This window comes from Phyllostomus discolor, chromosome 2 (genome assembly GCF_004126475.2).
Source record: "Phyllostomus discolor isolate MPI-MPIP mPhyDis1 chromosome 2, mPhyDis1.pri.v3, whole genome shotgun sequence".
NCBI lineage: Eukaryota > Metazoa > Chordata > Mammalia > Chiroptera > Phyllostomidae > Phyllostomus > Phyllostomus discolor.
Window position 1 is genome coordinate 131,856,108 of NC_040904.2, and position 13,823 is coordinate 131,869,930.

The 13,823-nt window shown below is 37.5% G+C and overlaps 1 pseudogene; it reads left to right on the forward strand.

The window, feature by feature from the left end:
- The first annotated feature begins 1,376 nt into the window (after nucleotides 1-1,376).
- Nucleotides 1,377-2,997, forward strand: LOC114513726 (annotated as a pseudogene).
- The last annotated feature ends 10,826 nt before the right edge of the window (nucleotides 2,998-13,823 follow it).

Below are 13,823 nucleotides of genomic sequence, written 5' to 3' on the forward strand. Positions count from 1 at the left end.
ATTTTGACAGACTTTCCAAAATTTAAATTATAAATAGAATCTTGACCTGGGAATAATTTTGGGCGGTTCCAGAAAGTCCTTGGAACACCTCAAAATATTAGTTTTTTCCTTACAAAAGAGAAATATTAAACTAATCAGGCTTGTTTTGGTATACTGAAATTACATAGTAAGAATTATCAAATAAAAATAACATTGAACCTTCTTTATATTCTATTTGTATATGTTATAAAGTTCTAGAAACATATGTGAAATTGCTGGGAATCTGAGATGTCCTGACATCTGACTTTCATCAAAATTGAAGGACACCAAAAACAGCTGAACCTGAGTATCAGTTTGTAGCACATATAAATAAAGGCCATTCTGTTTTTTCAAAACTGACCCAAGACATTTGCCATCCTAATGCCCTTATAACTTGTCAACAGTCTTCTTGTGAATCAGAGAAATTAAATTGGGTAAACAATGGCTATAAATCAATGAATAGTCAAGGCTATGGGAAACCCAAGATGCCTGCTTAGTTCTTCCTGGCTCCCTGGCTTTTTTTCAATTTTTGCATTTTTTTCACCCACCTTAGTACATTTGGGCTGGACTTCATCTAACTGATGGTTTGGGCCACATTCTTGATGTTATGTGTATGTTTTTTGTATGAGTTGAAGCTTTCCCCTGCCACAGAGTAGATGCCCTCATAATAGCAAAGAAACTCAGAAAATGGTTCCTGCTTGGGGGATAACTTTTAAAAATCTCTAGTGATTAAGGCACACACTTCACTGAGTAAACCATACAAACTTGGTAGACAGCCTTGGAAGCATTTTGGAATTATCACTGACCCTAACACCCTTAATTATGAGGCAACATGAAGAGAACTAATGAGAAAACTAGATTCAAGCAGAACAAGTTTAATTACATAGGACTGAGTGAACAGATGAGAAAGGTTACAATTTTATGAGTTTTTATTTGATATGTTGCTGATTTTTAAAATCATCTGTTTTCCAGATAAAAGGAATTTTTCTTCTGTACACCTTTATTAGTAGTATTAAAACATTTACTTTCTCTCTCTCTCTCTGTCTCTCTAATTTATCCTTTCAAACTTTGAAAATTCTCAATGAGTATATTTTCATGGTAATACACTTGTTCATATCATTTCATTAAGAATCTGTTCTTGCCCTGGCTGGTGTAGCTCAGTGGATTGAGCACGGGCTGGGAACCAAAGTGTCCCAGGTTCGATTCCCAGCCAGGGTACATGCCTGGGTTGCAGGCCATAACCCCCAGCAACCGCACATTGATGTTTCTCTCTCTCTCTGTCTATCTCCCTCCCTTCCCTCTCTAAAAATAAATAAATACAATCTTTAAAAAAAAAGAATCTGTTCTCTTTATAATAGGACACAATTGGAAAGTAGTGGTATTATAAGGTTTTGACCAGAATGTCATATTTGAGAGAGACAGGCATAGGCTCATATATAACCAGAAAGCTTTAAGAAATTAAGATTGACTTTGGAAGCCAATAAAAACCCTTTGGAAAAGCAGGTACCTTGATTACAAGGATTATAGCAGTCTTTCCAGGTAAGGAAAAAAGGTTCCTTTCTGAGAGATGCAAAGAAAGACCTCAGAATACATTGGGGATCTTAAAATGAGAGGAATTAACCTCAAATCTATAGGTATTGCAGGCTAAGTCTAAAGATGCCTTATGAAAATTCCCAGCAAAGTAGAGCTAAAAGAGCCTATGTGATTACTATTATTGCTGAATTTATACAAATAATAAGGCCAGTTTATTGGAACTAGACTTATTTTGCAAATAGTCTTAATTTGGCAATCTTTGATAAAAATGAGGGTCATTTTAGAGAGAGAAATTGCTTTAATAGAAACTATAATATATTTTTGTGGATATTAGATTACAGTGTTACTCATTGTCTCCTGAGATTTCTTTTTTTTTTTAATTTCTACCTTCAAAGTGGACTGAATTCAAATTTTTTCTAGTTTTTGTAAATATTTTTTTACAATCCTTCAAACCAACATTTTTATTTTCCCATCTACTGACTTGGAATCATTGAAGACTAAAACTGCCTGTTTCCTGCCTTTCATGCTACCTAGAGAGGAGCCCATATGGCATTGTTATGTGTTCTCATATAATTTAAAGGGAAACTTCCACGATGTCTGGAATCCTTGATGCTCTATAAATGAAAGATGAGGATGTCCTCAAATTCCTTGCAACAGAAACCCACTTAGGTGGCACCAACCCTGACTTGGAAATGGAACAGCACATCTACAAAGGGAAAAGTGATGGTGTCTACATCTTAAATCTGAAGAGAACATGGCAGAAGCTTCTGCTGTACTTGTGCCATTGTAACCATTGAAAACCCCACTGATGTCAGTGTCGTATCATCCAGGAACACTGGCCATCGAGCTGTTGTGAAGGTTGCTGCTGCCACTGGAGCCACTCCCAAGGCTGACCACTTTGCTCCTGGAACCTTCATGAACCAGATCCAGGCAGCCTTCTGGAACCTGAGGCTTCTGGTGGCTACTGATCCCAGGGCTGAGCACCAGCCTCTCTCAGAGATGCCTTATGTTAACCTGCCTGCAATTGCTCTGGATAACACAGACTCTCCTCTGTGCAGTGTGGACACTACCTTCCCTTGCAAAAAGAAAAGGGCTAAGTCACTGGGTCTGATGTGATAGATGCTGGCCCAGGAAGTTCTGCACATGCGTGGTATCACTTCCCATAAACACTCATGGCTGATCTCTACAGATATCCTAAAGAGAAAAACTGCTGAAAAGACTGTGACCAAGGAGGAATTTCTGGGTGAGTGAAATGCTCTGGTTCCCAAGTTCACTGCTGCTCAGTCCAAGGTCGCTGACTGGCCTGAAGGCATGCAAGTGCCCTCTGTGCCTATCCAGCAGTTCCCTACTGAAACCTGGAGTGCTCAGCCCACCACTGAAGACTGGCCTGTAGTCCCCACTGCTCAGGCCATTGACCTGGCAGGAAAATCCCCTCAGTGGTCTTAAGCTGTTCTTTCATAAACTATTAAATAAAATGGAAATAGGGTAGACAGAAATAAATAGTCTCTAAAAAATAAAAGTTAAAATAATAGACTGCCTATTTCCCAAGGCCACACAAGCTAAAGTGGAACAACTTGATGGAAACTTTGGAGAAATCACCACAACGACTTATATATGGACAATCTTCATTCCTGTAGCAGAGAGATCACCAGAGATTTTTTAAACTGCAGACCAGGAGAATCTATTAGTCTGTAACTGCCAGCTTTTACTCTATCTGAAGAGGATTTGAGACAGACATTTGGAAATCTTCTTGACAGTCTGCCTTCAGAACTCAGAAACCAGGTTACAGCCCACTTGAATGCTTAATCTTTGTTTTTCTTGTGTTTCTACAGAGATGCCTCTTATTAAATACCTCATTGCTTTCTTGCACCAAAGTCTTACTTTGGCAGCCCACCTGCAATGAGACACAACTGTGTAATCAAACTGAACTTTTGTCAAGATTGAGCCTGGTTTGATGAGATACAGAACTATCTACCAACCTAACTTCTGGCATCTGAAACTTTCAGGGAAGTTTGAGGAGAGAACCACGGGGGTTCAAAACGAACCATCCAAAAATGTGCTTCTGTAGTATACAAACTTTTTGAGCTAAAGGCAATTTAGCTTCAGGTTCGAGAGAAATTTCTGCCCCTCCCTTTATCTAGAAGAACCTGAGTTAGGGGCCTTGCTCATAATAAGAGAGAATCTTTTTGACCCACCTACATGGCAGGAAAAAAAAATAGGATGTTATTTACTAAACATTCTATCTTCTTTTCATCCTGCAGTGACCTTTGAAGCTCCCAAGGTACATTACCTTTTTAACTCAGAATGTCCTATATACCCTAATCCCCTTGTTGTCTCTGAACTCCTCATGAATGTGTGGTCTCTGACTCTCTCATGTATGCAAGTTTCCCATACATATGTATATATTAAATTTGGTTATTTTCTCTTGCTAGTTTGTCTGATGTCTATCTGATTATTAGGCCATGCAGAGAGGGATAGAGGAAAGTTTGTTCCTCTCTCACAATTCTATGTGTTTTATTCCAGGATACAAGACCCAGCTGTTTAAAGGATGGTCTATTCAATGGATGTGTATTGAACACTTACCATTAGCAGCAACCTTATAGTCAGTGTCACATTTATGGGTAGGTACAATACACTTTTCAGGAAATAGTGACTTAAGAACCCTGATACAGTATTTCTGTCATATTTCTTAAAATACTGTAATTTTGTGGGATTAATTGTGAATATGGATTTAAATATTTAATGAATATTAGTTAGATCATATCTTCTTTTATAATTCACAGCCATAGTGAGCTGTTGATTATAACTAGAATACCTAAATATTGGTGGATTCTATTGAACAACAAGCAACTACAGGATGCTTTCCAGTATCCACACTTGGCTACTGGGCTGAAAAAGGGATAATTCTGAGGTTGAATAGGCAACCAGATACTAAAGAGTGTTTTGAGACATTCTAAGAAGACAACTCAAGTTCTGCAGTATTCCCATTAGAAATTCTTTCCATGAAATAACCTTGAAATAAACCATGCCTACTAAGGTCTCCATTAAAATGCAAGTACCTTAGGTGTGTCAAGAATACAGAAGTGTAAATCAGTGTATTAAATATTGTGAAGGACAAAGGTAACATAAGAGCATTTTCTGGTTTGGGAGTGGAAGAGTTTGAAATGGAAGAGCAGAGAATACAGAAGTGAAAAGTTCTAGAAAAAAAGGAAATCGGCCTAATTCACAATTTTAGTTAGAGGTCATAAGTGTATTGGTATGTTTTCTTTAACTTTGTCAAGTTTCCATAATTTTCCAAAATCTACATCCCCAAACTTAGACAAAAACGTTGCATCAGAGAGTTGAAGAACAAGAGTGCAACAACTCAAATAAATAATGGGAATTTCGGGACACAAGCCCCTGACGACAATAACATCAAAATCATTAAGTAACCCAGAATATTTACTTACCTTTCCCGTTTGCTTACCTTCCTATGACCTGCCTTTTCTAGCAATATCTCTCGGCTAAGAGCAGTTTTTCTTCTAAGGCTGTTTGGGAGAATATTTCCAATTGTGAGTCTGAAAGCCTTCAATTAATTTTGAAAGATCATTTTTTTTCATGGAGATATGCTTGGGATTTCAAGATTCAAAGCTGTGTGCCTTAAGCCTCCTCTTCAAACTGAGCATTCTTCTCTAATTTTTCTCATCACACAGCGTGTGCACATAGTAGAGAGCTCACTGGGACCCGTGTCTAATCACAGCCCACAGTTCAGCAGGAGGAATCTTCCAAGCCAAGATCTAAAGGTAAACTGCATATCATCACAAACACCACTGTGGATAATAGCTTACATTTAATCACTTCAAGTGCTGCATCTCTTTCTCTCTGATAACTTATTTTATTTTCTTCTTTAGTGATCAAAACAGAGCAAAGGAAAACTTAAAATCATTTTCTCCTAGTACTTTGGTGTTGGAACTACATTTCTAAACTTTTCCCATGCTGTTTCCTGAAGACAGATAAACCTTTAGAAATATAAATCTTACCTGAAACCAATACAATGCTATATGTCAATTATAGCTCAATACAAATTTTAAAATTAAAATATTTTTAATTATTAAAAAGAAATATAAACCTTATAAAATCCAACAGGGTCAAATTTTTGGTCAGGTCTCATACAGCATAATGCTTTCTATTTCATAGGGTCATGGTACAGATGAAATTATATAACATATTTGACTATCTTGTAAGTTATTATTTTCTAAAACTGTCCTTTTAGAAGTTGGAAATTCAAAAGCAAGATAGAGCCTGATAATGCTGAGAATATTTATGATAATAATCAGTCTGTGTATACTGCCTTAAAATTCACAATGGATTTTTACACACATTATCTCACAACTACGTGAGGCAGACGGAACAGTATTACTGTGTTAGTTTACTATTGCGCATAACAAATTGCCACAAATTTAATGAGTTAGATAATATAAATTTACTGTCTTACAGTTCTGTAGGTCAGAAATCCAACAATGGTCTCACCAGGCTAAAATCAAGGTGTCTTTCTTTCTGCAGGCTCTAGAAGAGAACCGTTTCCTAGTTCAGTCTGTTGTGGGCGGAACTTAGTTCCTTGCAGTTGTAGAAATCAGATCCTCATTTCCTTGCTGGCTGTCAATTAAGAGCCATTCCAGCTTCTAGAGGTTGCCCCAATCCTTAGTTCATGACCTCTTCCTTCCATCAAAGCCATTTGGTGAGTCACACATTTCAAATCTTTCCTGCCTCATCTGTCATTTTTCTGATTTCAACCAGGAAAATGTTCCTGCTTTGAAGGGCCTGTGTGATAGAATAATCCAAGATGATCTCCCTGTCTCAAGATGCATACCTTTAATCACACCTGCAAAGCCCCTTTCATCATGTGACATAACATATTCACAGGTTCTAAGCCTTAGAACATAGACATCTTTGCGGAGGGGGACAGTCATTCATTTGCCCTCCGCAGTTACATTGTCTACACTTTACAGATGAGAAGGATAAAGGTCAGAGGATAAAAGACTTGCAGAGGGCACAATAAGCAGCAAAGAATGGACTCAAATACCAAAATTGGTTTACTCTAAACCTAAATCAGTGTTCTTCCAATAGGACAATGTTTTTTCTAAAAGGGAACTCAGTATCTACTCTCTTGCATCTTCCCTCCCTTTCTACTCACACATAAACTCATACTTCCTTTTGCTATATTTAAAGATGATATTCTTGGCGAATTAATGCATTTTCCAAAGCTTCTATGGAGAAGCAAAAGTAGTTGCACTTCTAATAATGTTGATGTAATTTCTTCCCAGGCTTATACAATGTTGAAAGTATATGTGCCAGCAGCTGGATACTTACAGTTAGAGCTCTAAATGAAATATATTTCCTCATATGCTGAGTGCTAAAGGAAGTTTACACTGTGGTACAAGTAGGTTATTTCAAAACAATTGTTCTTAAAAGGTGTACTCAGCAATTTGATACTGAAATCTTAATATTCATTTGAGACAGAACTGATCATTTTGTATTTCTTAGAAAATAATATTTCTAGCCTTTTTTTCTAGCTGGTGGAATTTTGAAGTGTAATTTAAATTTATTTTGGTGTGATTTTAGTTAACCAGTAGGTGTTTAGTAAGCCCATTAATAAGTACAAAGTGTCATTAGGTAATTGAAGGGAATATGTGATTAAACAAACAATTGTGGGGCCCAGCCTGCAGTCTTAAAAAAATCATGTTCTTGAAGTATGAGATGAGAAGCAGAAGATGTTCATTAGAAAGAGAATGGACACTAAGCTGTGGTTAGTTGCATGCAGAATGAGAGGACTCCAAAAGCCTGGCCATGATCAATTGTATATGAGAATAGTAATAATAAGATAGACATATCCCTTAAAAATCCAGCAATGTGAAAGTCATCAGCTTATGTACTTTGAAATAAATTACACACTTTTATAAATCATAAAACTAAAGTATGGACAAGAAGGGGCCACATAGGAAACCTGAGAAGCTCAGGGGAGACCTGCGCACAACAGCATTGCAGACTCAGAGACATAAAGTAACCACACAGCATGGTCTGAAATTAAAACCTACTAACTAAGAGCAGGTCATGGCTGCAGGCATGTCGTAGGCTAGAATCTTCTGTGACAGAAAGTCAATCTTTACCTTAATTGAGTCTATTTTTTTTTTGCATCTATGATAACATACCTTTGGAATGTCAGGTAATTTCCCTTTTTCCCAAACCCTTGAGGCACAACCACCACACTAGAGCAGAGACCACAACACAAATCCTCTCATTCTTATTGTTATTATGTTAACTTTTGACTGTTAACTATCCCATACCCACCTGTGTAAAAGAAGTATGTGTCTCTCATTTTACCTTTTCATCCAATCTGAAAGGTTTCCCCCCTACTTTGCTTGCTCCCACCTCCCTAATCTATTACCAATGGATTTCATGTAACCCCCTTATACCTTTTCCTCTGATTGTAATGTATAAAATACTGTGCAAAACTGCCATTTTCCAGAGCATTTTCTCAATCCATTGAGATTTTTCTTCAATCTAGGCAATTGTCAGTCAATTTGGCTCAAATAAACTCATTCTTATAGGTTTGGATGTTTCTTACGTTGACAAAAGCCATAAAACTCAGTTAACTAAAAGGCCAGGCCATGGAATAGGTACAGAACAAAACAGAGACATTAAGATTTTTGAGGAGAAAAGTAAACTTTAAGAAAAATTAATCTGACAACAGAATGCAGTCTGAACTATAAGTGGAAGAAATAAGAATAGGTAAACAGCCAGATGCTTTCCAGCCATGAGTCTGTGAGGATGAAGGCAGTGTAATCTAACAGTTGACTGGCTCTGGGGTTAGACAAATATTGGTTTAAACCCTGGCTCTGCCACTTACCATCTGTTTACCTTGGGAAAGACACCTGATTACTCAAAGATTCTCATCTGTAAAATGAGGTAGACCTCATGGAACTGTTATAAGAATTAAATGATATATGAGAAGCACATAGTATCTGGCACATAGAAAACACTCAGTAACTTTTTTTTAGGAAGGGAGAATTCACCTCATGCAAATTTATTTATTTTAATCAATAATGGTTTATTTTTATTTTATTTGTTCAATTACCATTTATCCCCCCATACCTTCTTTCACCTCCACCCACTTTCCTCTCCTCCCCCTTAAATTCCCACACTGTTATCCATGTCCATGAGTTCTTTTATTTTCTTTTTTTTGCTTGAGCCCTCCACCCCCAACCCCTACCTAAAACTGTCAGCCTGTTCTCTGAGTCTGTCCCTGTTTTGCTTGTTAGTTCAGTTTGTTCATTAGATTCCACATATTAATGAAATTATATGGTATGTATCTTTCTCTGACTGGCTTATTTCACTTAGCATAATGTTCTTCGGGTTCGTCCATACTGTCATAAATGGTAGAATTTTCTTTTTTACAGCTAACTAGTATTCTACTACGTAATTGTGTCATAGCTATTTTATCCACTTATCTACTGATGGGCACTGGGGCTGCTTCCAAAACTTGGCTATTGTACATAATGCTGCAAGGAACATGGGGGTGGTTATGTTTTTTCAACTTGGGAAAAAATAGTAATTTTTAATTGTCAGTATTATCATGATTATTTAGAATAGTGGCAATGAAAATGGAAAGAGAAGGGACAAAGTTCATTTTGGAGGCAATATTATTACTGGGAAGGGGACCTCGCCCTGAGCGAGTCTGCCTAGAGCTGGTGGATAACATATGGGTTCTTGACTTGGTGCTAGAAAGATTTCACAACACGCGTCCAGGTTAGTTTTAGGGGACATTTGTTAAAGCTGAGGACAGGGAAACAAGGAAGGGCTTAGGATATTGAAAGCAACAAAAGACCTTACATGGGGCTGCCTTGGCTTTCTGGAAATGTTATAGGAAAGAAATGAGCCTTGGTGGAGTTACTTTAGCTCACTAAGAAGTCAGAGAAAAGGGAGTCTTGGGGACAGGGTCAGGGGGTTGGCTGGGAGAAGCTGCTGCTGCCCATTACTCCCTGGTTGCAAGCCTCGTGGGGTCCCTTAGGATTTGGAGATGCACATCTGTGGAGAAAGAAGTGGGTGAAAGGAAAGAGAAAGGCGCAGGCATGTTCCTCCAAGAATGCATGTGGAGACCTTTATTTTGAGGGTTAAAGGCTAGAAGTTTAAGGAAGGTCTTAGTGGAGGATCTCAGTAGAATATTCATCAGCTATATGCTGAAGTGTCAACATGAGATTATTTTTTCCCTTAACTTCATCTGTCCTTGGGTATGATTGGCAAATGACACTAATTGATTTCTGCCATTTCCCTGAGTAGGGTGATTTCAGCTATTTTTCCTCAGGTTTGGGAGAAGTATACAGCATTTACTCTTAAGTGTCCTTGGTTTAGGGAAGATAAAATTTACTAGATGGATGCAAACTGCTCAGCATCTAGACTTACTAGGGGGCTGCAAAATGCTTGTTTAACTATCTGTCTCAGTTTCCCTATTCAACTTGTCATGGCTTAGTAGCCTATCTCAATACAATTAGGATACAGTAAATGATTACTGACATTCTAACTGATCACTGAAGCTGAGTTGTTTTAGGAAGCTGGTGGAGCCTAAAATTTGGCTTGATCTAGACCTTCAGTCCAATTGTGTAATCCTAAATCATCTGTCCACATAGGGCAAAATATGATCAGGACCATACTCAGAAGACTTCATATTTAACAGTGTGGTCCAATAAAATTTTCTACAGTGTGGAAACATTCGATATCTGAATTGTCCAGCATGATAGGCACTAGCCACATCCTTGATGTGTGGCTAGTGCAACTGAGAAACTTATTTTTTTTATTTTAATTAATTCCATCCAATTAATGAAATTAACAAACTTAATTGTAATTAAATTTAAATGGCTACGCGTGACTAGAGGCTACCTCTCTATACATTAGCACAGCTATTATCATAACCAAGATGATCAGCATTCGGGATGTAAAGGAACCTTCAAGTACAGATTCAGCAGGTATTGCTGGCTGGTAGCCATGAGTACAGAGGATATATATGTTCATAGGGTCTTTCCAAAAATAGAGTTAGATCAAAACAAAAGCTGAGGTCATCATCCTCTTAGGGCTAGAAAGTCTAACTCCTCATTTAAAATTCAAAACTAACCATTGAACATGTTCACATTGTCCAGTAGCTTACATAAATTTAAAGGATGGATAGAGAAGAAGAAATGAGTTAGGAGGTTAAAAAAAAAGAAAGAAAGAGATGTGGGAGACACTGAAGTCAGATCACCTTCCAACCGGGAAGAAGTTTGGGTTTATCTGCCCCTCTCAGTTTCTGTGTACAAGCAGAGCTTGAGTGAAGGAAAAGGAAGTAACATGGTTTCACTTCCTCTTTTTGCTTTCTCTATCTACTACTTCACTTTCAATTTGAACCCTTCCAGTAACTGCTTCCTCCCCTATCTTCTTCCACAGTAGTGATGGCACAGAAGGAAACAAAAGCATCCAGGAAGCTCCTTTTGTCTTTCATAAGTGAAGCAGAAGAACCAGGACTGGGCAGATAGAGAACTGAACTGCAACACACTTGAAACAAAGGCCTCAGCTGAGCCCTGGGGGAACACGGGAGCTGGAATGGCCCCTTTTGAATTGTCCTGAATTGAGACAAAGAGTCTGGTCCTTTGAATTTCCTCCAGGCCCACCTCTACTCAGTCACTGAATGCAGGCTGTTCCTAGGGAGGAGGCATGGACTTGGGCAAAGCAGCTCCCTTTGGCAGAGGACAATGCCCAGAGAAAGAAGGAATTCTTGGAGAGGAAACAGGCTGTTTGTCTCAGCAACCAACACTTCCAGCTGTTGACCGACAGAATGAGCCCATCAAGTGGGGCAGGTGGGGGAGGCATCTGGGCAGTGTGCCATAGCTGCTACTGAAGTTCTATCTGGGCCTCGCCATTAGCAAGTAGACCTAAACAATCCACTCAGCTTCCCTGTGTTTTGTTTCCTTATCTGGAAGCAAGGGAAGTGGAAGAGCTGAGTTCTAACTGATATGCTTTGCACCCTGACTTTTTATTTTGAGAATTATTATAATTTCCTGTTTAATTTACAAATGTGTAGTTTTTGAATGACATTTTCAAGGCAGGGCAAAGAAGGGAAATTCATATAGGATTTTTTTTTCTTATTTTCACAGAAAAGAATGGTCCTATTAGTGCATTGCTTCATTTAATCTCAAGGACAGCACTTAGTCTCCATAAACTAAGCATTTCTGACTTTCTTTTATCTGCATCTTCATAGGGAATCTGAATTTTGTTATACCACGTAGCTTTGTCACTACAGTGGAATCCATTGCTTTATTTTGTAATCATGAGTTACCTCATTCACTTTTAAACACACACACACACACACACACGAAGACCAACCTCCCTTGACAAATCTAAAAAATACCTTCAGAATACAGTCTTATCAGTGTCACTACAATTGGTTCAGACTGTTTTTAAGCCTTCCCTGGGGAACAAGTTTATGTCCCATTCTTAATGTCTGCAAGGAGCTCTTAAGAATGTGATATATCCTTTATTCAGTGATCAGCAACCCTCATAGTTAGGAAGTTCTTTCTGATATCTAACCTAAATCTCCCCTACTGCAATTTCAAACCACTTCCTTTTCCATCCTTAATGAATTAGAAATGGAGCTGGTAATCACTGTCACCTGCCTCTTATAATTTTCATGTTTAACATTATTAGAATTTATACCTAAATATTCTCTCTTATATGTCATTTTATGCTACTTAGCTATTATCTGCTTTATAACTCTTGAGAAATATTATTTGGTCTTTTTAGTACACTTTCTAGCTTTTCTGTGTATTCCATAAGCTATGGAGACCAACCTTAATGACTCTGTAAAACACCATGAATGATGAAAGTCTTTGTTATTTTAGGGGTTTGGCATGTTACAACCCAACATGGGTTAGCTTTCAAATTGCCTTAGACTATCCCTACATTAAAAATGTATGTCAGATTGTTTAGCCTCAGGGAAGAAGCAATTTTCCCACAAGACCTATTTATAAAGTAGGATAGCATCTTCCCTTTTATGGGAAGCTAATGTAAACTATTAATGACATGTATCAGGTACTAACTCTTTCCAAATAATCTTTAAAATAACTAGACTCATTTCATCCATTACAGGTTTTGAAAGACATACATTTTAAGTACTATTAGTTCAATAACCAATACTTGGGAAGAAACTGTTGCTCTGAATGCAGTCTTCATGACATCATCAGCTAATGTAAATTTCTAGACATCATTCTTTGCATGTAACAACTATTGCATGCAACATTTTTCTTATGTTTATAAAATTAGAATGAACAGAGCTTCTGAATAGATTTTGCTTTTAGTATGTAAAGTTAAAAAGAATTACCCACACAAGTTAAAAGCATGCTCAAATTTTATAGGTTGAGAAATATATGGGAAAAAAAGAAATATATGGAAAAAGTATAAAAATTATAATTCACTTTCTACCTGATATGTCAAATATAAAGACATTTGCAGTGTTTTCTATATTCTACATAAATATAAACTTTAAACTTACAGAGAAAGTATATCCTATACACTTGTGTTTTAGGATAAAACCTCATATTAACAACCTGTTCTTGATGAGTTCATCATCTCCTTCTAACAGTTGGCTAACAACAAATATGTGTCAATGTGAGGACCTCACACACACTGTAATTGGTTTGTAGGCTTGGTGACTGTTGCCTCTGCATCTTGAATTCACATTGCCCTTGACCTTCTTGTAACTCTGACTGATAAGCACTTGCTGACCTATCAAATGCTGCTGTTAAAAGTGTTTGACTACTCTGTTCGCAGGCTGACAAGGCCAGCTGAGTGGTTGCGCAAAATCCCTTTGCACAAAAATCATCTCCCCTACTTCCACTCAGTCATATGTTCAAACTGTAAAGAATGTTTTACACTTTGTTGTTAGGTGCTTTATGTGCATTAATTTAATTACATCTACAATAAACTTTTGATATAAGTACTATTGTCATTATTCTACATCTTAGAAAATTTAAGAGAAATTTATTTTTTGAAAGAAAATCACTTTATTCTAATTGACTCATAAACAGTAACATCACAAAAGCTGGTTTAAGGAGGCCACACAAACATTTGCCCAGCCCCAGACTCAATACCACCTCAGTGAACTTCTAAATAGTAAGAACACTCTTTCCCATTGTAATTCTGAGGCAAGGAAACTATTAATGGTAGAGGAGAGGTTTAACTGGTAGTTTTGTACTTTATCAAGTATATCT